The sequence below is a fragment of the Bombus terrestris genome, chromosome 7, assembly GCF_910591885.1.
Source record: "Bombus terrestris chromosome 7, iyBomTerr1.2, whole genome shotgun sequence".
Classification (NCBI taxonomy): domain Eukaryota; kingdom Metazoa; phylum Arthropoda; class Insecta; order Hymenoptera; family Apidae; genus Bombus; species Bombus terrestris.
In genome coordinates, this window is record NC_063275.1 from 23,142,111 (window position 1) to 23,169,930 (window position 27,820).

Sequence of the window (27,820 nt, forward strand, 5' to 3'; positions counted from 1 at the left end):
AAATAATGTCCCCCATGAACCACGTTGGTAGGAGGCTTCTTCCTCCTATCTTCATTCCCAACATTGGACATAACTAATCGGCATCGCGGATCATTGCCTTCACTTTCCTAACTAAAAATGTGAGCAACGAATCCGCATTCTTCGTTCAAGGGGCACAACCATACCGAGCTTTCCTCCGTAATCACATCAGAACGAATTTCAGAGTTCCTACGGCTCTCACAGTTTCTACAGCTCTTACTGTACTTACTGTTCCTACGGCTCCGATTGCTGCGACTTCTACTACTGCTTCTACGCCATCAGGAGGGCAAACACTACTGGTGTCCATAACCAACGAACAGTCAGAGTCAAGAGGTCTAGCCATTCTGTTATTCGGTGGACTCTGTTGAGTCTGTTCAGTCAAAGTCGGGTCTGAATAATCGCTACTTCTATTAGAACAAGAGGGCCTTCATCTGTCAGATTGCCATACGTCAAAATCTGATCAAGATCAAGGCAGTTCCAATCAAGGCAATTCTCATATCCACAATCAGCGACGTTACTAAATTGTGTGATTCTACTAAGTTGTTGGAAAATACGTAATTTATAACATTGTTAATCACAGAGTTATATCATTTCAACCATCCCTATTATCTTAACGGAAATCAGGAGATCGATCTACTCGCGGTGTCGGTCCATAGAATCGTAACGGGAATTTACGACTCCCGTTGACGCGCTGCCCGCGATTGGTCGAATTTACAAAGGGGTTAGGTTGGAGCTAATAATAGCTGAAAAAATTAGGTTTAATAAAAATGAATAATGAATAAAAAGTAAAAATTATGATTTACCACGATACGAATACAAATTCGCTATGCTATGAATCGCTATCGTAAAGTATCATATTGCTCATGTAATGTTTCTACAAATCTACTAACAAAGAAAAGAGAAAAGTTTCTTTTTAATCTGAATAATTTTCTAGAGTCTTCGTACTCAATTTCTTTCTACTCGCAGGCTAAGCAGCAAAAGATTCGTTTGTTTGCTGGAAACTGAAGAAATTAATTTTTTATAAGATATTCTCTATACGTAGTATAATCGTATATCTTTCTTGTAATATTAAAAATAAAAAGTTTGAAGAAAGAAATCGCGCAGAGCTTTGTTATTCGACTTATTAATTGGCTGGTAAACATATTTATCTATCGACATATTCGGCGAATAATAACTCGCCTACGCATATCTCTATTAATAATTTTGTTTATGGAAATATCAATCGCAGGAATCCAGACAACAAACGAAACAAAAGAGGCGGTAAAAATTGATTTATCTGAAGAAAAATGGTGTTCTTTTTACGAGATAGTTGTACGTCATTAACATTCCTTAGCATAATTCGAAACAACTGTACGATCGCGAGAAGAAAGTTTTAATTGTCCGCGAAGCATTAACGTGCGATTAAGGCTTTGTCCGTCGGAACGACCCAATGATTAATTTCCATTCATCCACGTTAATGACACGATCGAATGATTGACGTACGTTATCTTCTTGGGGCGAACATAATTCTCGTTTAACCGGTTCATCGCTGGTTTTATGCTGGAAAACTTTCGTCGAGATAATAAATCGTAAATATAGTAACACGATCGACAGATACAATTCCGGACAAAGTGTTAGGTTAGAAACTAAATGACTGCGGATTTTGTCATTAGGCGGTATTGGCAAAACCCGCAATCGCTTAATTTCCAACACGATAGTACAAAAGAGCGAAAGACGATACGTAGGATAATATTCAACGACCAAAGGGATCTATTACGGTAAAATGAGCCAATTTAATCTCAAAGTACCATTCGAAAACTATACGATTTCTTGCTACATCCGTTGGTTGAAGTTCTAGAGAGCAGAAGAGGTGGTTATAATCATCGTTAATTTCATATTAATTACAACGTAAATTCTTTATTTTTCGGCTAAACATTCGTGTGAATTTGTCGTCAATGTGCTGTCGTTCCACCTATGGAATCGATGTGTTTCCTCTACATACAGCGAACGTTAGCGAGGACAACTTTATTTAATAATAAATTCCTTCTTTCTACGTCGTGAAATTTATGTATCATTTGCTACGTTTAGAAAAACCTCAAATTGTCTCTGAGAAACTAACGATAGTGCAAATGTGCTATCATTTTGCCCGGGATTGTAGATAATTGGCATTTCCTTTTCCTTTCGAATGCCGCAGAATGTGCGTTATTGCGTGCACCCGTTTTTACCCTAATCGTTTTATGACGCGATAGATATCGATAAGTGAACGACAAAGTTTCACGCATCCTGCTAAACCGAATTACGCTTGTCTCTTTCACGGTATACGTCTGATAGAAATTTAGGCAAACTGTCAAATATATATATATATAGTAGCATAAATAAATTTCATACGTATTCCCGTACATATGTGTTTATATTATTTGTTGTAGCGAGGCTTAAAGCCTGCTATAATGTTTGTTTACATAAACATGCACGCTTAATAATATTTTATTTGCTTTGAACGTGCTACATCTATATTTGTTATATCTGTATCGTGGTGTTTACCGTATAATTTTTCTAACTTATATGCTAAGTCTCGGTTACTATATATATTTAGTATGATTATATAGAACACTCCTCGCACACATTTTATTTCTCATTTATAAATATTAATACTTGTTCAAGACACTAGGCGCGGGAGATGTAGCGCTAAAGATTATTTGCCATCGGGACGATAAGCTGACAAACAGTTAACAGTAAGATAAAATAGTTGACAAAGATTATTTGCCATCAAATAAAGGGTTACTAAAGATAATCAGCTCGTAGGATAAAGGATTGCAAAGATCGCTTGCTGGTATAAAGAACTCTGACATTTATTATAAACTGGTGTGAATTTTTCTGACTTGAAAACGGGCTAAGCAACTTAAACTAGAAACTAGCGAAGACCCGTTGATGCACACTAACTCTACGAGATGAGGCTCTTATAGTTCTTTACACTTGCGTGTAAACAAATTTGTTGACGGGCAAGAAACACGCGAATTTGTGTTTGTACAATTTGAGTCTGCAAGGCTGTTGATCGGTTTAATTAATACGATTGGCAAGACTTCTGCAAGTGCCCACCTTCGCGTTACAGCCACTCGAGGGCACGCGGAGCGACTCGTGAGGGTTCGCATGGTAATCTCGTGGATTTTTCCCAGCGACCATAGCACGCGATAAACCCTTATGGAGTGCGTAACAGTACATACCGGTAAAAGGAAGGAAAACTCCCGAATCCCGGGTCATGACAGACAGCTACCAATGATGGAATTAAATGTTTTATATATTCATGAGGTTACTAATGCTAGGAAAGTCGAAGAATCTTAGGTTTACAGATATAAACTGATTCAGACATATAGAGATATAAACGTTTAACACTTTCGCTTCGAGCGCCGCTTATAGGCGACATCCACGAGATGAACTGTGGGTACGAGCGCCGCATATAGGCGGCGACCACGCGACTACTCCTGAGTCCGGCACCCCATATATTCGGCATTCAAATGATGCATATACAAGTGCCATCTGTAGTCAATAATATATTTTTTCGTTATCGGCAGAACATTTTCTGTTGATTTTATTGACATATTGGATTGATCACTTTTTAAAGTTACTCATTGCTGAAACAGCATCAAAACGTTCCACGCAATATATTTCGAACATCCAGACGATCGTATACTGTTTCGTGCTAAAAAATCTATTAAATCCATTGACAGTGAAACGATATTTCATATACGGTTTTTAGAAGAATTATTGTTATTTAAGTCTTAGGAAAACGTATATACAGCAACCACGCACATTGTGCATATTTCTGGCGCGCGTTTCCGTTCAGTGACAGTACTTTGGCGGACTGGACTGCCGAAGCGAAAGGGTTAAAGCTATAATAATAAGAATAATGCTGAACAATAGGACGAGCGTAAGAAAAAATTTTAACTCAGTGTTTAAAATTTTGTATGTAATGAAACGTGCAGGATATCCGAGCGTAACGATATTTATTTGGTATAAAGAGCTACTAGTATGTATTTCTTGTATGTAGCTGTATGTAACGAGTATGTACGTCGAAGATACAGAAAATCTCGAGCATAAGGAGATGATCGTTCCCTAAATCGTACAAATAGACACTTTCCAGAGCAATTGTGTGGCGGCACGTGGCAACAATGTATATCGCCAAAACGAAGTGCCTAATGGACCATCAATACCTCCACGACCCTTCCACCGAATGTTCGAGAAGAAGGCGTGCATGGCAACGGTCGCGAACGCCTAACAAACGCGTAAATAGTGGGGATATTGAGGGGCGACAAAAAGAATGGACCATCAATACCTCCACGACCCTTCCACCGAATGTTCGAGAAGAAGGCGTGCATGGCAACGGTCGCGAACGCCTAACAAACGCGTAAATAGTGGGGATATTGAGGGGCGACAAAAAGAAAAGAATCGAATCCGATCGACAGTTAAGTTTGAACCAGGAAGCGATAAAGTTGAGTCGTAACCGCGCAGCGAGATTGACTAGCGAAACTGAGAGCGATACGCGACGCGATCAAAAGAAGACTTGTTAATAAATATATTGTTGACCTAAATACCGAGTGATTATTTAACGCACTACACCCAATATCACCTCATCACATGTATTTGCATACGAAACGTCCCAAGTCACACGGTAGACTGGGAAGGTTACTCTACACGTAAAAATAAATCAAAGGAATAAGAAACTGTTATCGCAAGATAGTTATTTCGAGCTGTTTGAACGTTATATGTCAATTATACTCTTTTGTACTCAATGTTTTTAAACGTCCATTCAGTCATCCATGATTACGTTACATGAAATATTTTAAACGGTCGTGCCTCAGAGAAAAATTATTATATTCAAGCCGTTTATCCTGTTAAAGTATGGTGAGTGTAGGTCGTAATTACCGTCGTATTAGTTTGACACCTAAAACGATGGTCCTTTCTCGCTCGGCTGAATGACACCTGGTGTAATTGAGAGCTTCCTCGTTACGAAATTCTCGGCCTTGTACAAGGAAACGATTAGCGGTGTTCGAACATTTCGTTTGTTACGTTTCTCGTCTAAAGAGTCGCTTCCTCTTGCTCTTTTCAATCCCGAAAATTACCAAGTTTAAATAGACAAATACAGGATTAGCGTAGGAGTGGCTACCTTGTGTCGTTAAATTAATAGAAAATCCAGTGTATTATCGCTATATATATATATTCGAAATTCAATTTCAATAAGAAGATAATCAAATATGAAATTGAATTTCGAATTATTTTATAATTAGTGGAATTTTTAAAACGCTATGGCGTCATTCGTGCAATTAAATCGCAAAGTAATTTTGAAACTTTTCTATTAGGTTTATTTACTTTTCTGTGTTCTCTACGTTTGACGAAAGTTTCACTTTCGTCGCGAGTAGTCGGAAAAAAGAATCAATAATTTTAGAAACTTTTTCAATTTTAATAATGTAAGCCTTCTCGGATAAGACTTGTTCAGTCTCGGAGATTAATATAAATCAAGTTACGCATAAAATATACATCTATATTCTATGAGATGTATAAATAAAAATATAACATTGTATCTTGATCGAAACAAAGCTGTATCAACTGTATACGTGCCAATTAATAAACACACTTGGATGACAACTAAGAGGATATTAATATTGATCGAGAGAAAAACGAACGTTTCACGTGTTACTATCGAATAAATAACCTCTTATCTGTCGATTGGATTAATTTAATTGCGTTGCTCTGCTCAAGGAATGCTCATTACGGTCTTACGATCATTCTCCGGATTAAAGCATAAATATCAGTGCAAGAACGATAAAAAGCTATGTTTAATCCTCCAAACGCAGTTTCGCTCGATCTCGTTCCTTATACTCGAGAACATTCGGAGAACACAAAATCGAAAAGTAAAGAGAAAAGTGTCGTACTGCATAAATGAAGTTATAATTACAAGTATGCGCTGATAAGTTTACTATGTATTTGACGAGCTCGCGAAGAAGATAACATCGATAAGCGTTATCTGCAATTTCATAATGTTAAGACAGTTACATGTACGATGAAAGGGATAGTTACGATATTAAAGTGTCATACGAGAGAAAACAATTAGATATCAACGACATAAAACCATATACATATTAACTGAGATTTTGACAGACAGCAATTGGCAACTAATCGAAGATTCGACCGGACGTATCACGAGATAACGTCGTGCTCGTGCGATAGTCGAGACGTATCGCTTTTTACGTGCTGCTCTGTTGCACAATTCGCGAAAGTGGATCACATTCATTGTCCGATATTATACTCGTGCAATACCAGAGTTGCGTTCTATTCGTTGGCTAAAAAGCATACTAATTTATCGTAAAAGATAGGTTGTAACCCAAGCGAACGAGTCACGTCGTTAGGTTAGGAAGCGGTCGAATGCGAGTCGAATATCGCGAGTGTGTCTCTTCTAAAAATAAAGTAAATACAGAATACGAGAAGTACAATGCATACAAGCTTGATATTTGTTTAATGGATCGTTTGATGAACCTCCAAGACATTACGATCAGCCGTAGCGTTCTATGCTAACGTTTGGAAGTATGTCAATTTTTCTATTAAAATTTAATTTAAGCACAGAGTTGTCCGAAGACGAAGATTCTTCGAGAATCTACGAATGACAGAATCTGTAATTTTAACGTTCAGATAAAGCGATAGAGGCTCTGCAAATGGCAAAATCTTCAATTTGAGGGAACTCTGGGAACAATGAAACTTTATCGAACGGTCTACCCCTACCATCGAACTTTGTCTTTTCAAATTCCAAATCTCGCGTAAAGTCTAGCGAAATTATTTATTTTTAGCGAGTCGTTCGTTCTAAATTACGTCGAATCGATGTTACTCGATGTTACTACTCGATGTAGAGTTTAACTTACGATAGAACGTTTCAGCCAGCGCGTCTCGTTGAACTCGATTCGATACATGTTTACCGCAGGTACGACTTGCGAACAATCTAAATTGCAATAGCCAATTAACGTTTATCGCTCGATGAGTCGAACAAATGCAACGATACGGATACGAGGAAACGTGCGTGCAACGATTTGCATTTAAACAGACACAACGGCGTATCAACGGTTCAACGATGGCGATGAAAAGGTGTTACGCAAGGTGAACATTTCTTCTTCTTGAAGATCGAATCTCTCGTTATTCCTCGCCGCTATGTCAAAGGTGACTTTGCCTTGTTATCGTTTCGGTGTTGAGTTTCCATCGTGGAGTATCGTGTTTTTTCTTTTTTTTTTTTTTTTTTTTTTTTTGTGAAATATTATTCGGATCTTTTCGCAGAAATAAAAGCGAAATACTTGGCCAAGTCGTCGTTCATAGTTCGTTCAGTGCTACCTTGGAAGTTACACGAGGTCAATGATGTCACGTGTAAAAATATGATACTAGTAGCACATAGTGACTCACGGAAATATTTGAACACCCACCATGAACAACTTATATGGATGAATATAATAACGTCTGTTTTACGTCAAATTTTTTCCGAACTTCGCTCGAGTATCGCGAATACAACTGTATCGCGATTAGGAAAATACGCACACCAATAAGAACTTTTTTCCTGATTTTATCTTCTAACTTTGGTATTTCTATGTTAGGATGTGCGAAAAGTTTCTTTCGTTTCATAAGATGATAATAGATAAACAATTTCTGTTTTATATTATTTCATTAAATTAGGTATAATCCGTTTCGTTATATTTCTATTATTCTATGCTCGTGCATAATTCGATAAACTAATATAAAGCAAAAAAACATTGTGCGTCTATTATTTCCTTATAAAACGAAAACAACTTTTTGGACAACCCGATAGATTAGACAGATTCGGATTAAGTTAAATAGATCGTCTAACTTGATACTTCTGGGGCTTAACATTAGAGCTACCGATGGTTAACACGAAGCTATTTCTACCAAAACCATTGAAAATGACTGATCTTTAAAAAATACGTAATAATAGAATATTTGTATATTTATTGATTTATTATTTTCTTACAGAAGCAATTCCACGTTACGTAGTACATTTTTGGTATTGTTAATCCATCTGAGACCATAATCCCTAAATGAGGATTGACACATTTATAAAATTGTAGAAACAGTCGTTTTGACTGGTGTGATATCTCTAGTATTAGCATCTAGCGATCGATCGGGGATTTTTCTGATAACTGTTATCGTCATATCGAATGATACGCAATAAAAATTTGAAAAACGTGCGGGAAGTTGTAGAAAACGAGGTGTTGAAGTGGTCGCCACTTCTACGAAAACTCTACATCTGGTCTTTTTAGTTTTCTCAAGCGCCGAAGCCATCGACAGCATATAGAGGAAAGACTGGCACGAAGGCAGACCATAAACAATAGACAGGCGACGTTGGCTTCGGGGTTTTCAGTTACCTAAATGGCCGCACGGCAGACACTAGGTGGAGATACAACATGGCCCTCCCCCAAAAGGATACAGAAGACAAACACAGAAAAAACACAAAAAAATATTGGTGGATACGGAATCCACAACAAAAAACAACAAGATAAAGAGCCACAGAACGGCAACGCTCACCGAATAAAAGTGTAAATATGTAAATATGTAAATATGTAAATAGATAAACAAATATTATACTAATCCCACAGAACACCCCTCCCCACCCCTCCCCACCCCTCCCAGTCCATCCCAGTCCATCCCCTCCCAGCCCCTCCTAATAGGCTAGCGAACTGTCCTGTTTTTGCGTCCAGGCTTTCAGGACATAAATTAAAATATCGTACATAAGCACAGCGCAACAGCGGCTTAATTTTATTTTATTTAACATTAATAATCTCAAAAAAAAAAAAAAAAAGAAGAGAAAAGAATGTAATAATGCATGGCTACGTCGTACCGTCGCGTATCGGTACTCTTGCCTGTACCACCCTACAATTAGAATCCAGCGTTTATTCTGGAAAAAAATGATGTAAAAAAAATATGTAAAAAACCTGGAATTAATAAACAAAGATAAAAAAAAAAAAGGGGTTTTCAGTTACGAGGTAACACCGCTAGCGTGCGGATCTGGACCAGCTCAAATTGTATTCCTACCTATTATTACACTTCTCTATTAAATATATATTTTCTACCTTACGCGTTTTCTCTCTTTATACATCTAATAATCTGAACAGGAGGAAACTGGTTAATTGGGATTCGATAAACTGATTGCAGGACCCTTTTACACTTTGAGAAGAGCCAGTCATTTTGACTGGTATTGGTACAAGCAGTCTTGGTACAAAATTATTTTCAGTTTGAATACATAGAAACCAAAATAACATTCATTATATTATTCTTTTAGTTATCGTTGCGAAAGGAATTACGTCATTACGGAAAAAAATATAACACGAAGTAGGAATTTGAAAATAAAATTGTAAAACCAGTCAATTTCACTGGTGTGGTAGTTCTAATTAAAAAAGTTAAAAAATAATAAAAAATTAAAAAGCTTAATAAAAAAAAGTTAAAAAGCTACAATTGGGTCGAAAATGACGGGAAGAACACGGCGAGACTGAATTACAAGGCGGAGCAAATAGAGAAGAATCGAAGGGGCACGAACAGATGAGAATAATCGCGACGAAACATAGAGGCTACCAATTATAAATTAGTGGCCATATTCTTCGATTCGTAGCAACGTATCTGGCTGATTAGAATGGCAAAAGGGCGCATGAATTACGCTCTTAAAGCAATTACCTTTTTAACACGGTTATTGACAGGATTAGGACACTGGGTGCAATTACGATCACCGTGGATGCGAATCGTCATCAGTCTCTCTGATTCGATCGTTTCTCAGAACGATTTATACAATTAGCTTTTAAATTGAATAAATCGTAAAGCTGTTTAAAGGCAAGTCATACGATACGGCAACGACTCGTTCTATCCGATGGTACGATTGTAACGTACCTTTTAACGTTATTTAACGAAAGAAGTGGTGTAATTTTCTCGGAATGCAACAATTATCCAACGATTGCTATTTAGCACATAATCTCACGGTAAAGCCTTTTACTGCTCGACAAACGCGTCGTCAAGCGAGAGTAAGAAAAACGATATTTAATCTGCAAAATTAACTGTATAAAAAAATGCAAAATTCGTATACATTTCTTGTTTAGACGCTAGAACAACCGACCTGTAGATATTTTGTATCTAAATATACCGTAGGCAGACAATTATCGCTATAAATAATTGTATATTTGACAATTATCTTCGTCAGAAATATCGTTGCATGTTTTCCTAGTAATTATACGAAATTAGAGACTTTAACGTTCACTTTAACGGATTTAATAATTCTAATTGTCCTAACAGAAACGATACAAGAATATCAAAGAATCACGTACAACTCACGGATAATTTTTTAATCGTTTTTCCACAGCTACATGTTTGTAAACTCCCTAGAGTTCATGTAGAATAGGGATTCTTTTTGCTTTACGGGTAGCACGACAGGCTGTGTTTCACGGGCAGACCGATCTTCTTTTGTTTTACGGACGACCATTTTAACCCTTTGAGTGCTGAATACACGCGGCCTATGTCGTCCGTACGGACGGCGCGCGTCTAACGCTGACGATCGCTGTGGACGGAATACTTTTTCGTTAGACTGAACTCTGTCGATTGACTACTCAAAGCGCAAATCGTAATAAGTTATAGTAATTCTTTTGCACGAGATTAAACGATTCAAGAGCGTTATTTTTTAGTTATTTTTAATTATTTATTATAAACATGGAAATTTACAGTTAACTAGAATTTGGGTAATAAACTAGAAAACGATAAACTAGAAAACTAAATTTAGTAAATATAACACGAGTTAATAATTTAGTTGTGTGTGAAAAATTCAGTGCTTGAGAAAACTAAAAAAACCAGATGTAGAGTTTTCTTACAAGTGGTGACCACTTCAACAATAACGAGGCGCTATTGGCATTTGTTTACTGCCGTAAGGAATGCATTTATATTTATTTCACACAAACGTAATAGTATCACTTCTGCGTAGGTGTTCGGAAAAATTGAAAAACCCATACATGCGTCCTTAGCCCATGCCGGGCACTTACAGAAAGCGCATATATATGTCGGAGATGGAGAGACACCGGAGCCTTCCGTCGAAAACCGGGGAAAAACCCCTAATATTGTAGTTTGGATTCCGCCATAGCCGTAGTTAAACAATCACCGTCCTTCAGCCCGATTGTAATTGCCTGCAATCTATGAGAATGAGTTTGGGTTCGAGATGACAAACAGTCACCGAACGTAGCCGCGGTCAAGGGACGAACATTTTCTAACAAAGTCATGGAAAAGTCTATAGCCCTCCATAAAAAGAAATAGTTGTAACGGCACTCGACAGTAAGCACACTAATGGTTTCTGTCTCATGGCTCGCCATAAGCAGACCCTATTTTATGGGTAGGTCAATTGCCGGTTGTCGAGACATATTCGCAAAACATCTGCAGCCAGCCTAATGACCCGTCATAAACCCTAAACCTTGATTAACGAAAATAGGCAAACAGTCTTTTCCGTGAAGGACACTTCCAAAGACTGATCAATTAACAACAACGGCAATTTCCTTCACTCTCCGAACGAAGACTTGTCTCCACGAATATAAAATGGGGGACGGCAGCAATGAGCCATATAAACAAAATAGAGGTAATACAGGCTAAAATCCTCAGGACAATAGTAAACGGACCTTGGTACGTCAGAAACGAAGATATACGAAGGGACCTGGGAATGCCAACGGTCAAGGAAGAAATCAACAGATACTCCGAGAAATACAAATTAAGAATAGCAACACACATAAACCGGCTAGCTGCGGAAACATACAAAATCACAAATATGGACAGAAGACTAAAAAGGAAGCACCCAGCAGACCTTATAAAGGACATAACCTAAGAAACACGAGGATGGTACCCCGCTGGGGGTAGCCACCAACATGCTAATTTAACCGTTAAAAAATTCCACCAAATGTCCAAATTGGACAAATTGTGAATTTTAATAAATAAAAAAAAAAAAAAAAAAAAAAAAAAAAACGAATATAAAAGATCTGGTGCCGCTAGAGAGTGGGGCAGTTTTTCCTAAACCGCGTCACCGAGAGAGCTTCGAGTACGATTTCATCTAAGGCATCATTTCGATAGATTGCTTACTTCGCGTGCTAACTGAGAGTACCACCTAGGCGTTGCCGACGAGTAAAGAATAAAAGAGTCCCGTTGACCGCGTATTCGTTATCGGACCTCAGACTATTGTCATTCGCATCGCGATTACCTAACCGCCGCAGTTTATTTGTCAAGTCTCACATCTCCATACTTGTGTTAATAAACTCTGGATCACACCTCGACAATGGCTACTACTGGTGAAGATTCGTTGCCTGCCCACACCTCTAATCCTACTGACTCCCCGACATATATGTCCTTAGTCCACACCGATAGCTTTCGCCAGACACCTATATGCGCCCACAGCACTCAAAGGGTTGAAGCACGTTTTTCCCGAACGGACGGACAGAGAGTTACATTAGAGACAGACAAGGTTACAGAATAGTTATTTAAGATTTCAAAGACCGAAGAAGAAAGATCGGTAGCTCAGGACGTTGAAAATCGATTCTCGATTTTCAGGTAAACATTGTACCAAAGACTTGTTATTTCCCGTTTATATAACTATTGTTATTTATCGTTATAGACGCATATTAATCGTTGTTTATTTTTGTATTTTATTAATTACTTCATAATAAAAACTCGATTTTCAGACTACAGAATCGATCCCTGAATTATCCCCAGATTTACGATCTTACATGTTTCTATAAGGATACGCAAGCAGAAGCGAACGTTCGTTAATCATCATCTGCAATGATAAAAAGAAAAAAAATAAAGATCGCTAGAAATAGCAAAGCTAAGAGAGAAAGAAGCGACGAGTTTATTTTAAATTCACCTTCGCTGACATAATCCATTGCACGGTACAATGCAAATACGATACAAAATGTTGCTTTCGAAATTTACGATTCGTCCCGTATATGTCCTAAATGCGAGTATAAATGGCCCCCGACCTACAAAAATAACTAACGTCAGGTACGCATTTCTCGCATCGAAGTTTGCGGTCGCGAAGATACGCGCGGACGGGTTCGATAACGTGGCGCCCCGTCAAACTCGAGAAATTCGCGTATGCACCGCGTTACCGCATGCAACCAGGAAGAAACACATCGTCCGAGCCAGAACATCGCCTCTGGCTAGAATTAGCCTTCCTATTGGCCCGACTTTGATCCGTTCTTGCTCTTGATACACTCCCAATAAGTGTTTTTAATTAACATTTCGTTGGGTGCTGAAACGATCCGAATTACATTATATTTAACTCTGTATTGCATACAATTTCTACATTTTCTATTATTAACTCGTTAAAATTAAGTTAGCAAGTTAACTTTCATTGACTTTGACTTTGTAATTACGATTACTTTAATTACGGTTATTTCAATTGCGGAATTATCAACGGGCAAGCTTCTTTCTCTGAACGTCGAACGAGTAAACGAGCGTAAATTCTTTAAATTGTTAATTCGTTATTTTCCCTGTTTTCTATTCGATCGTTCGACGGAGGTTTAGTGGAGTAGTCTCTGCGAATATTCAATCTCATATCGTTATCTTTCACTGAAAATGTTCCACTACGTTCGTTGCTATTTTATTCTGATAAATCGTATTTTGCAGGAACTTAAGTTATTAAAGCGAGAATCAGTTTCTTTTTCATAAATCTTCGGTATAGATCGACCTGTTGTTACGTTTAATCGCGATAGAGCTACATTTTCAGTATTTCAAACGTTTCTTCCAACAGAATGCAAGGGAATTTTAGAGCCGAGAATAACGCGTCGTGTACTCATTTAGAAAATCGTGTTATTTTCGGATCAAAAGCGGCGCTGCGTATACGAGATGCGCCGTTTATGAAACATATAATATTGTTAGTATGTTTACACTGATCAGTGACGAGCATGAGTATGCATAACATTCGGCAATTTAAAATCGCGTTTTAAAATCGTTCGCCAGATTACGAACGAGAAAGCGAACGATAACGTTTGCAACTTTTCAACAAGGAAAACAACGTTCTACGATCTCGTATCGAAAATATTTTACTCAACGTTGTACGATAAGTTTCGTCCAAGAGGAATCCAGACACTTTGTTGTCAGATGTAACGAAGAATATTTAATAATCAAAATGTAAATACACCTTAAGAGATACTAAGGAAAATATACGAAGCGAATGAACTGAAAGGAATGAAATAATGCATACAACCGAAAGAAATTCAACAAATCTGACTATATATAAATCGAATGCTGATATATTCGACAAATTGCGTTGCGGATATGTCTCAACGCGATACGCAGCAGCAAAAATATACTTTCACGTATATGCCGTTGTCTACTGCTGAAAAAATCTAACAAGGTTGATTCGCAGAATCGTTAATCGCTGATAATAAAAAGTTCTTTCTATTTGCAAACAACCATCATTATCTGTGATAATCTGAATATCTGTGATCGCGAATCCTACTGTTTATCAGAGATCGATCTACCACAACCATACGTGACGTCTAAAATATTAAAAAAATAATTAATTTCGGAGGTTTCTTAATATTAACGTTAATCGCTCGTATTTGATAACATCTAACGACAAGTATAACAGAACAAGGACTCCTGGTAGTTTTAGATTATGGAAATATATAACGATCAGAAACGCTTCAAATGTTCTACTTTATTACTTTGTCAAATGTAAATTTAACGAAAAAGGAATCTAAAAGATAATTGTCAAAATGGGTGTAAAAGGTAATTTCAAAATGTGTAATTAAAGCCTACTGTTTATTAGAAATTATTGTACCACAACCACACGTGTATGTATCATATCGTCTAAAATATTAAAAGAATAATTAATTTCAGATGTTTCTTAATATTAACGTTAATATCCTGGTAGTTTTAGATTATGGAAATATATAACGATCAGAAACGCTTGAAACGCTCAACCTTGCTACTCTGTCGAATGTAAATTTTTTTTTTTTTATTTATTAGAATATTTACAATCAATTCTCATTGAGAATTTTCAGTAACTTCATTTGGAGCGATTCAATGACATGGTTTATAATAGTTTATATTGTTGGTTCTAGTAGGAAAATGTAAATTTAACGAAAAAGGAATCTAAAAGATAATTGTCAAGATGGGTGTAAAAGGTAATTTCAAAATGTGTAATTAAATCCTACTGTTTATCAGAGATTAATCTACCACAACCACACGTGTATGTATCGTATCGTCCAAAATATTAAAAGAATAATTAATTTCAGAGGTTTCTTAATATTAACGTTAATCGCTCGTATTTGATAACATCTAACGACAAGTATAACAGAACAAGGACTCCTGGTAGTTTTAGATTATGGAAATATATAACGATCAGAAACGCTTGAAACGTTCAACCTTGCTACTCTGTCGAATGTAAATTTTTTTTTTTTTATTTATTAGAATATTTACAATCAATTCTCATTGAGAATTTTCAGTAACTTCATTTGGAGCGATTCAATGACATGGTTTATAATAGTTTATATTGTTGGTTCTAGTAGGAAAATGTAAATTTAACGAAAATGGAATCTAAAAGATAATTGTCAAAATAGGTGTAAAAAGTAATTTCAAAATGTGTAATTAAATCCTACTGTTTATTAGAAATTAATCTACCACAAGCATACGTGTATGTATCGTGAGGTCTAAAATATTAAAAGAATAATTAATTTCAGAGGTTTCTTAATATTAACGTTAATATTCTGGTAGTTTTAGATTATGGAAATATATAACGATCAGAAACGCTTGAAACGTTCAACCTTGCTACTCCGTCGAATGTAAATTTTTTTTTTTATTTATTAGAATATTTACACTCAATTCGCATTGAGAATTTTCAGTAACTTCATTTGGAGCGATTCAATGACATGGTTTATAATAGTTTATATTGTTGGTTCTAGTAGGAAAATGTAAATTTAAGGAAAAAGGAATCTAAAAGATAATTGTCAAAATGGGTGTAAAAATTAATTTCAAAATGTATAATTAAATCCTACTATTTATTAGAGATTGATCTACCACAACCATACGTGTATGTATCGTGACGTCTAAAATATTGAAAAAATAATTAATTTCAGAGATTTCTTAATATTAACGTTAATTGCTTGTATTTGATCGTTGTCCTTAAATTCTAACGATAAGTATAACAGAACAAGGGCTGCTGATAGTTTTAGATTATGGAAATATATCGATCAGAAACGCTTGAAATGTTTAACTTTACCACTGTAAATGTAAAGAGAAAGAAATCTAAAAGATTAGTAGGACGAGCAGCTTAACAAACGTCGATAGTAAATTCAGATATTGAATTTATCGTTGCACGATGAAATTTGAATCGAACAAGATAGAAATCGAAAGGAAAATTTTCAAGCTACTTTGGAAACATAACGTTGGAACAAACAAAATTTTTAAGTAATCAGTCAGATGCTAATCTCGTCGAATCGGAAGAGTTTTCTTTTAGGGAGCAACGTTATTGCCATCGATGGTAACACGAAACATCTGTATTGAATCATCGAAGTCTGAGATATATTAAGAACCTTAACAAAAACGAATCAGAGAAATATGATTAAAATATTGAAATTCATTTATTAATTACATTTCGTAATTACGTTTAAAATCAACGACAATGAAACGAACTCTTTTATCTTCCACGTATCATCACTAAATCTAAATTCAATTAAAGATCAACGAAATTTATCAATCACGTTCAATCGTCGTATCTAAATCCAACGAAGGAGAAACAAAATTTACTTGTCATTCTTGATTCTTCAATTACGAACTTGTTAGATCGAATCGTTGAATCTAAATCGAACGGAAGGCGAATATCTGGAAATATCCGAGAAAAAGGAATAACGAAGCAAATTCGGATCTCGTCGATACGAACGACTTGCTTTTCCCCTTCAAAGTAACGTAACGCACTTTCCATCATCGATGCCAAACACTCGGAGAACGAACGTAGTATCTCAAGTTCTTTGAAAGGAAACAGGAAAGCAGCGAGAAACACTGGTTCACCGCGTTTCAGCATTGACCGACCCAGTTACTCGACACAGCTATTCCATTAAAACACGCTTTCCAACCAATACAAAATCGTCATTTTCACTGATTCCTCCATATACGTTTTTATCGGCGACGAACCGATTCGATTACATCATTGCCTGGTCGAATCGACCGCGATGGGAATTGGAGAACGAAGATCAGAGGAAATTTCCTTTGCCGTGCCAACGAGGATAGGAAAATGAACAAACAACAACGAATTGCGGAAACCGAGCTACGAAATAACAAAGAAATCAGGGGAACTTTAGTTTCGCGAACGTAATTGGAAAAATTATCGGGTCGATGTTTGATTTAGTTTAACAAAAGTTTAGTCGACGTTGTCGATCTATTTTTAACGTTATGGTTAAAATATACGTGGAACTTTAGTTTCGCGAATGCAGTTGAACAAATTGATGGCTGTTCGATAAGTCTGAAGGTTCCCTCGACTGTGCAAATCATCTTTGGTATCATAGTTAAAGATAGAATTTTCAATACCAATTTCCATGCAAATGTTTCGTTTTACATTTGACGTTTTGTATTTTAAAGCAAATTTACGTTCAGCGAACTTATTAAAAAGCGTCGAATTACAGAACGAGCAACGTTTGAGATATCGTTTAAGATATTCAAGTACCTTGAGAATTAAGAGAATACAATTTTGTCAACATAGCTCTGGTAGTAGTAGTTTTGTAACTCGAGTGCTCTATTGATAAATGTTAATTAGATTATCGATACTATAAACAGGAAATTATCGTAAATTTCAGTTCCAGGTACTTGGGAAATAACTGTCGAATAAATACTCGTGATCGTATTTGACAGTACCACTTACGTTTTTCAAAATACTTATACGATATAAGAGTTATTGTCTTTTTCAAGTGTGAATTAAATGCTCGAAATACTTCCAGTCAGATACAAATCTACGAGTATATGTAATACGTATATTCGATACCATCTACAGTTATAGCTAACACATTTAAGTAATAGTGTAATAAGCATTAAACTTGATAAGTATAGCACTATTGACATATTTCATATGATGTAATGTAATGTAACGAAAATGTAGTTCGAGCAAAATAATTTTCTCGATAATTTTCATCGTTATCACGTAATGGCCCTTACAAAATATTGCAACAACACTGCCCTCTGACTCGACGCTGAAGCAAAACGAGAAAGAAAAATAAAAATATTAGAAATTCAAGACTACTGTTACTAATTCGCGATGAAATATTCTAACGAAGCTTTTCAACATTCCCTTGGTACTCTTAAAGCTTTCTTTTCTTTCAATTACCAAAAAGATGCAGATGCCTTTGGCAAAATTAATGTTAATTTTTATTCGGACCAAAATATCATTATATATATATATATATAATTGTAATAAACATTGTATGTTGAAAATGAGATGGGAATATATATATGAAATATATATATATATATGAAATATATATTCCCATCTCATTTTCAACATACAATTTTTATTTCAATTATGTATATATATATAATATACATATAAAATATAATAAAGTATAAAGTATAACAAGTATATATAGTATAATAAATAGTAAATAAGTAGTATATAAAGTATAATATATATATAAAATATATATTCCCATCTCATTTTCAACATACAATTTTTATTTCAATTATGTATATATATATAATATACATATAAAATATAATAAAGTATAAAGTATAACAAGTATATATAGTATAATAAATAGTAAATAAGTAGTATATAAAGTATAATATATATATAAAATATATATTCCCATCTCGTTTTCAACATACAATTTTTATTTCAATTATGTATATATATATAATGATATTTTGGTCCAAATAAATTATATTTATATATATATATATTCCCATCTCATTTTCAACATACAATTTTTATTATAATTATTTCTACAAGTAGCATTTCTATGTATACAGTCAGAATATCAGATTTAATTATTTATTATCCAACACTGACACGTACATAGTTGGGTTATCGTACGGTTTTCAATATTTTCGTATGCAAAACAGGATGACACTTTACAATGAAAGTGTATATCTAAGCTGCTTTCACAGACGATTCTCAAGTATATCCCTAATCAAATTACAGATCGAGATTGAAAGATGATTAACGTGTAGCTTATTACTCTCACGATAAAGATCTATTTCTGCTAAGTATACCAAGAGTCAATTTGATAAGAGAATTCGTGAAAGATGGTCGTGGCCGTCGAGGAAAAATACAGATTTCTTACTTTTTGCCTCGATCGAGGTCGAGACCGTTCTTGCAAACTTGTTATTGAACATCCGTGGACGTTGACCAACGCAACAATCCCAGCTAACAAGGAACCGATAAGAAATTAGGCTAACGTTCTGATCTCTTTATCTAATTAACTCGTTGCTCGTCCGTTTCGTCACGATTATTTCAGCAGACGTTTTACTGAATCCTACGCGTTATCTCGATAGATCAAGCGGAATATCAGACACAGAAGGTAACAGGAAGTCATTATTAAAGAGCCTTGAATCGTTAATACGACGATAAGTAAAAAGAAGACATTTTTCCACATTGCAAAACCAGTCGCAAGGACAAATTTTGCGGTTTGTTAAACGCACGATTAGTGAAATATTTGAAACGTTAACTTTGCTACTTCCTTCCGTAGGACCTATTTGCATCCTTTAGTTTCGTTCGCGCATAGATGAATTTGTCCTTTTAATTATTAGTTTGGGAAATTATGGGACAACGAAGCAGAGACGTCAGTAAGCGACTCTGAATGTTTTCCAAATTTTTCGGTGACCGAAGCATTGCAAAATTGCAGATAAACGAAATAGAGTGGAATGTACCATGGTACGACGCGTAGCGTGAAAATGAAATATTACGAGGAGATGAGGCTGAAACAGAAATATTCGTAGCTTTCGACACAGCTAATTGTCGATTACCTACCAAATAACGCAGCGAGTTATCAAGCCAATGCTAAAATACACGATATTGTACGATAAGAGTAAAGTTCCAAGGACAATGTGAAATTTTACGAAGGCGAACGTTTGTTATTTAATTGAGCAACTTTTCAAATATCCCGATAAGCAGAATATCAATTATACGAAGAAGAGAAGCAACGTAGAAAAACGAGAACGGGAGATAAACTTAATTCCTGAAACGACGGATTGCTGTTCGGAGACTTAGAACACGCAACGTTGATAATAACGCGAATAGCATCGAATATTCGTGCGAATAAACAAAACAAGCCGCTATCTAAGATCATGGAAAAAATATAATAAAATTCAACGACCTTGTTCAGTTTCGACGAACATATCGATATGACTTTCTTATAAACAGGATCATTGACTGAAATCCTACGTACTCGTTATTATACTTGTTATCCTTGGACGTGTTTGTATAGGAAACTCGCATTCTTTTCCACCCATTCAAAAAGTATGCAAAGTTGCTGCGAGCTGTGTGAGCGGCGCAATACAAAGCACGTTTCTTGCACGTGTCGCGATACATCAGCCAAGATTGCACAAATGTCAAATTAACTATCGATATTTCTCATCAGACGCTTCTTTTGTCGATTAATTTCATAGAACGAGGAAAACAAAAGAGATACGAGAATAATCGAGCGTATCATAAACGAATGCAAATTCTACATGGTTTCTCTTGCAAGTTAAACGAAACAATTGTGATGTTTCCTGTTCGATTAACGCGATATTAATGTAACACCCGTGCATTAAATTTCGTGTAAACTGTATCTGTTCGTGCTCCTACGACGAATCGAATTAACGTTTCAAGGATGAGATTAAAATACGAAAAAGAAAGGAACTAGATATTATATGTTATTTTTAATTTTATTAGGTAATTGATAGTCGATATGGATAATTGCCAAACGTTAACAATGGATCATCGACTATAATGACGGAGGCACAGTGGCTTCGTAACGTGATAGGATAAACACGAAGTGCAACGTGTTAATGATCTTAACTCACGGAGTTCGCAGGATATTATGGTGAACAATAGAAATTTGCATATTTCTATCATTATTCGTCGTAGTAATGATAGTCATAATAATCGTGATACATCGCAGTATCACTAATAGCAGTAGGTATTGATTTATGTATAGGAATTATTTCTAAAGTTAAAAGACATTTCCACAAAAATATTACATCTTTAAAATGTTACATTATCAAAGATACTGCTAGAAATACTTTCGGTAGAATTAACATTAACTTTTATTCGGATAAAAACACAATCATATTTTCCTAGATATTTTCATTTGTCAAACGAGTTAATAGAAATCAATGGTAGATTTAAAAAGACAAACAATTGGAAAAAGGTTAGCAGAGTAATTTTTGTACACAGACCAGACGAAACTAACTGAAATAAACGGATAGAATTACGAACGCGAACAAGATAGGAGAAAGAAAAGTAAAGACACGAAAACGTTGCTTTCAAGTATGTCTGAAAATTAAAAAATGCTTGATGCAATTCGCACCTTGTTAAGATCGCTGTACATAATCCTCGAAAAACGTTATCTGTACAAGATACAACTTGCATTAACGTAGAATCTTGACACGCGGAATCGATATGGTAGCTACGTCTCGAAATTAAATAACAGTAACAGATATCACGTTTATCTTAATTGCCGTATAACTGCATCCTTGTCCAGGTAAGGTAACAACGGTAATAAAAGCTTGAGAAAAAGATAATCGATAATTTTGAATGAAAATATCAATAAAATCGTTCATATACCATTGCGAGTATCGCATAATTCGTATAAGAAAACCTGTCAAGAGATCGTCACGGTTCTACTGTCGAGAGCGAAGCTTCGACTTATCGTCATCTAACGATAATTTCACTTCTTTGAATATCGATAGTCGTGGATCAAATATGTTGGGTTGGCAACTAAGCGGTTGCGAATTTTGTCATTACCACCTATTGGGTTGGCAACTAAGTGATTGCAGATTTTGTCAATAGGTGGTAATGACAAAATTTGCAATCACTTTATTACCAACCTAATAACAGAGGTGAATTCTGGATCAGCAACGATACAATTAAAAGTTGTACTATTGTCGAGGCAAGGACGAATGGAAAATTTATTATAGACCGAAATGTGTTAAAATACGTTGTTTTTCTCTTAAGATGATTAAATTTGAAAATTCTCTAGACACGCTTCCGTTCGGTCGATAGTTTACGGATTTGTGCTTTTACGAACGCATCTGGAGAAACAGAACCTAAACAAAGAATATTGGAATTGGTTAATAGTAACATCGCGCGTTAGTCATTGATTAATACACGCTGATAAATAACTTACTTTTACGATCAAAATCGATAAAGTTCGAGACACGTTACTCTTCGAACGAGACGACATTGACTGTAGAGAATCGTAAATGCGGAATGTAAACATAAATTATATTTATGAATGATGATGGCAGTGATGCAAACAGTCAACATCAACAGAGACTCATTAACTTTACCGACTGTCACTCGACATATTTCACACGACTCGTGTGTATAGTTTAACCAAGTTAAATGCACGCCTGTGCATTCAAATATGTACAAAAGTATCGAACAAAACCAACTTCGTACGTGGAATAAACATAAAACGACTTGCAAGTGTGCAAAGAAAAACGCGCCTCCCTCGCTCGTTTAAACACGTTCGTTCGATGATTTTCGCAGTCAGTTTTAATTCATCGATGCCATTCGAATCTATGCGTTTCTACGATACTGCCGAAACCTTCACGGAATTATAATTAACTGCTGGAATAAATGTATCGGAACGTACAGCGAGAACGAAATCTTAAAGAGTAATAACTGAGACGAAATTAACCGTGATATTATACCAGTAAAATATCTCATTGACTTTCGATTTTCACTATTTCCCGAAGGTAACAGCTCTTTCGTATTTATACTTCTTCGCTACTTTTTGATACGGAAAACTGAAAATATTCGATAAGATATCCGAAATTGTTCGACGTGAACAGAGATGTATAGCTATAGATAAATATACATAATTTCGTGATTTATTAGATACAGTTCTTTCGCGATGTAATTACTCTTGTTAAAAGACATTGAAACGTATGGGAAGAGGAATGGAAGACTTTCCCGTGGACGAGAGTTGTTTTTCTTACGAATCCTTCGATTAAAATACTTTGTATCCTCGTGTGACAATTAAATTTATTTTAAAATATTCTTCGTAGATCGATACTATTTGAACAGCGAAGTACAAGCGTTCGATCGCAACGAGCGTGAAATCTACGAGTCAGAATTGATCCATTCTTCCGCAGAGTTCCGATCGGCACTCGTTCAGGGTTAAAGAACATAGATTTTCAACTGTCGGTGTTCGTCGTACTTTGTAAAACGATTTCGTAAAATTCGATTTTCGTCGAATATTCTTTCAATGAATCGTGCCCCAATTTTTCGACGTTAAGTTCAAATTCGTATCTTTCCTTAGCTAACGCTCGATCGTCTTTCACGCGGTAAAACGTGCACCTAAGTTGCGTAAACAATATCGACAAAAAGCGACAATTTATCGATGCAATCGCTTCGTCCCGATTACAAGTCAGTTTATTTAAAATCTTCTCTAAATCAAACCGAGCAACTAGCCCTGCGGGCGCTATTCACCTCGACTGATCTCCCTAACGAACGTTGTTCGTACGAAAAATAATTCAATCGCTCTTTTAAGATCGATTTGTGCTCCGCTAAAATCGATTGAGACATCTGTGCTCTCTATGAAGGACACTGTTTGTTATCAACCACGAAAACGACGTCTTATTTGTTCAAACTAACGTGTTCAATAATATCGTAAATTCGCGATATTTGCGACTCGTATTTATATATATTAGTTTGTCGCGAAGGTTTCTTTCGTTTCACGAGGTAATAATGGATGCGCAACGTTGTTTGTTTTATATCGTTTTATCGAATCACGTACGATCCATTTTGTAGTAATGGAACAAAATAATAATAGAACGACCCAATATACACAGCATATTTAAACTGCGGATGTTGCATTTATGAGGAATTTAATCACATTCGCAGGAATATGAATTCGCGCAAACCTAACCTAGAACAAATGTTGTATCGACAAGTTAGGATTCTATTCGTAGGATTTCAAAAAGTCAAAGAACTGCGATGGAACATTTTATCGTATCGCGAGTTGTTCGGATGAATTGCGTTGAAACGTTTTATCGCAGGGATTTAGGAAGCATCGTAAACTTATAGTAAACTTAAGCTTCTCGTAAATAAAGTTTCGATAAACCTCGAATAAATAATAAACGTTAAAAAGGTAAAGCTTAATTTTTTTCTCAACGCACAAAGACGAGTAAAGCTTCTTAGGAAATCTTATCTGAACCTTAACCACAACGTCGTTATCAAATAAATAACAATAATACCATTTCGCGATTTAAGTCAATTTAAGCCAATTCAAATTACTCTCTAATCGCAAAAGAGATCCTGCGATTATACCCAACTTATCCAGTTTTAATATTCTCTATAAAAGGACACCGAATTTCATTTCTTGATGATTCATCTTTCTCAGTTGTTTTTTCGTCGGTCGGTTTAGAAAAGTCTAGTATAACGATACCACATAAATATATATATGTAGACTGGCAGTCGTACGTCATATCAGGACATCTATCGATATTTAATACAAATTCAATGCTTTTCGCTGATTTTATCTCCGAATTATTTTATTACAAATCTGTCACTTTGTATTAAAATACAAAGTTACACTGTAATCGTCCGCCGCGTTAAAACGTAACATATTAAATAAGGTGAAATTTGTTCGAATAAATTAAGCAGCACTTGCACAATCGAATCGATACCATCGACGAAATTTTACAGGACATTATCGACAAAAACATTCTCGTATGACGTTAACAACTCGAATAGCAAAACAATCGAAGTTCAACGAGAAATTATAAAATTCGTAGAAGAAACTCTATAACCTAGGGCTTGTAAACTTGTCAATTTGCTATTATTACTACTTACGTTATTATACGAGGAAGATTTCAGAAAGAAATAATCAATTCATAAAAAAGAAATCTACGATTTACAACCGGAAACTTGTACCGATAACTATCAAAACTCGATTCACTGATATTGCTACTTGACAAACTATTATCACGTCAGAGTGATTTTACCTTAGTCGACTAAAAGCTACGTTAAATAACATTAAATAACAACAACAACAACAAAAAGTAGCAATAATATACGATAAATAATATACGAAATAAGAAAAATTAAAGCTGTACAAACTCACGGAAGATCTATGACCTACTACTCGCAACTTGTCAAATTCCCTGATCTATCAGTTGATCGATTATCGTAGAAGAGAATTTAAATGTCCTGATATTTATAACCGACAGTTTACATACGAAGAGATGACAAAGAATCGGTACTCACTTTTTCGTAGTCAATTCAAAGTATCCAGATGTGAGAATGGGTACTGGTAACCCATAGATGGTGGCGGTTATCGTCCGGTCCGTGAACACGTGCAACGGTCGGCTGCTTCCGCACGACTGAAACGGAGTCGTGCTACTGAGAACACTCGAACCAACCACCAAAGACCACTCGCTACTTGCTAATACTCTTTGCCGCTGCTTGTCTCCCAACCGGTGTCATTCTTGCCTATCATCGTCAGCGAAATGCTCACGGCTGCTGAATTTCGTCCGTGATGACGCGACTCTGCCTGTGTATACATTCATACTCTGTATACACACGCTTATCAGCCTGCCCGGGGTCGATGAAGATATTCAACCACTGGAAAATTTACTTCCGGACACCTCGAAAAAGTCAGGGTCAGATTTCTTTCTCGCATCTACGTGCTTCTGACCCGTAAACATGCCCGAATGGCCTGCCTCGATCGAACCAACGTTTCTATACGTTTGTGATATTTTGTCTCGAGCGATTCGAATTTCTCGGAAACATCATGGCGACCGAGGAAATTGGGAAATCGAGAGATCAAGATATCGAGCGATTAGGACACATTTACAAAATTGTTAAATCGAGAAATTAAGAAATTGTTTGTTTTCGTCCAACTTTTCGTTCTCTAAATATCGCGTTCTATCGATTCGCGATACTTTTCGGAAATTTATAATTTACGACGTTCCAAAAGATCTTATCGATTATTGGTTCCGTTGGAATTGATCTTCTCATAGCGTTTATTTTCCACTTCTTCCGTTAACAGTTCTACGTATCGATTTAGGAAAATCGTCGTGCAAGTGTTCTGCGTATTAGTTTAGAGAAATTTCTAATCGAAGATCTTCGAAAAGGTTTTATCGATCGTTGCCTCCATCGGATCTATCGGAGTTGGTTTTCTCGGAAATTCGTACTTTAAGATCTGCGAATTAAGAATTCGTTCTTTTACCATGGAATTTACTCTTTTATTCCTAACTTGTTGGAAATTTATATGTTTTCGATGACATCTCTTCGATGACGAAGTATTACGAATTTTCATCCCTTAGCTCTTATATGAAAATTCGAGTTAATCGGTGAATTTATGCCGAATCAAATAAAAAGACGATCTCGTTAAAGATTCTACGAGCTCATGAACATCTTCTTCGGTATTGTAAACCACATATGTACAGTATAATGCTTGCGGCACGAATACAAATTTTAAGGACTCTTCGACCTCCAGAAGAACCTTTTTAGCTGGTTCAATGTTCGTCTGAGTTATTGCGTGCGATATAATCACGTTGGATTACCACTTTGCGTGCGAATAATAACCAATCCAAGTTCCTATTACGCTCTTATCATGTATTAGAATGCCTTCAAGTACTATCAGCGTAGCATCGCGTGTTCATCTTTGTGTAGCAATAAAACATACCTTTACGAATTATTCCTCTCTTTCCCAACGTTCCCTAATTTTTCTATGCACTAGATAAAATATCTACAATAAGAGGATCAAACTGGAAGAATTCATCTATATATCGGTCATATCCGTTTAACGAATAATTTGTCCAACTGTATCTTCTCATACCTGATATACAGACTATGGCAGGTAGAAACGAGGCTATACACGTATAATAACATTTTTATGGGCGTGGGACGACCTTAAATCCAACCAGCCATGGACGAATGCATAATATAAGTATCTGTGCATGACATGTTTCGTTAATTTCTAAGACTTTGGTAGTTTATTGTGTCATTAGAACTTAACGGACACTATGTTAAAGCGGAGAATGAGATACCTAACCTAAAGTGAAATAATAGCATGCTTGGCGTAAAATTGCGACCATTTATGCATTTGTAGGGAATTTTGGAAGTACAGAAATGCACAGAATACGTATAACGTGCAAAAATATATAAAATACCGCAAATATATTATAATACGTAATGGATGAACAAATGTCTCGTCAATCTTGTATCTTTGTTAGTTATGTTCATAAAAATATGAACATTCGTGAATAAAAGTTTCGTTGATAACCTAAATGTATGTTATCCTTGTCTTATATAATATGTAATTTTGCTAAAACAAAAAATTAAACAAAGATAAAATTATTTGTTATACATTTAATAAATTACATCGACAAAGGATTAAACTTAGAACGCGAAAGGGAAATATACTGGGAAATTCTTCGGAAACTATCAATCTTATTACAATTAATGAATTATACTTACTCGATGAGATAGGATTGCTGTAAGTTCCCGCGATAATAGTTTTACAATATGACACTGTCAAAGCATAATGCGATGCAGCTACTTTATCGTCTGATTATATCTTAATCATGCAGATTTAACAAATTGTCTTCGTTGAGAATT

General features: G+C 35.7%; 1 protein-coding gene across 2 annotated transcripts in view; it reads right to left on the reverse strand.

Moving 5' to 3' along the window:
- LOC100648599 (proton-coupled amino acid transporter 1) overlaps positions 1-25,673 on the reverse strand; it is a 51,553-nt gene extending 25,880 nt beyond the window's left edge. Inside the window, exon 1 of one of the 2 annotated variants that reach the window (XM_020863884.2) lies at positions 25,463-25,673. The gene's annotated coding sequence lies outside the window, so the exon portion shown is untranslated. The remainder of the gene's footprint in view (positions 1-25,462) is intronic. The other variant, XM_048407623.1, reaches the window with a different exon arrangement.
- Between the last annotated feature and the right edge of the window lie 2,147 nt (positions 25,674-27,820).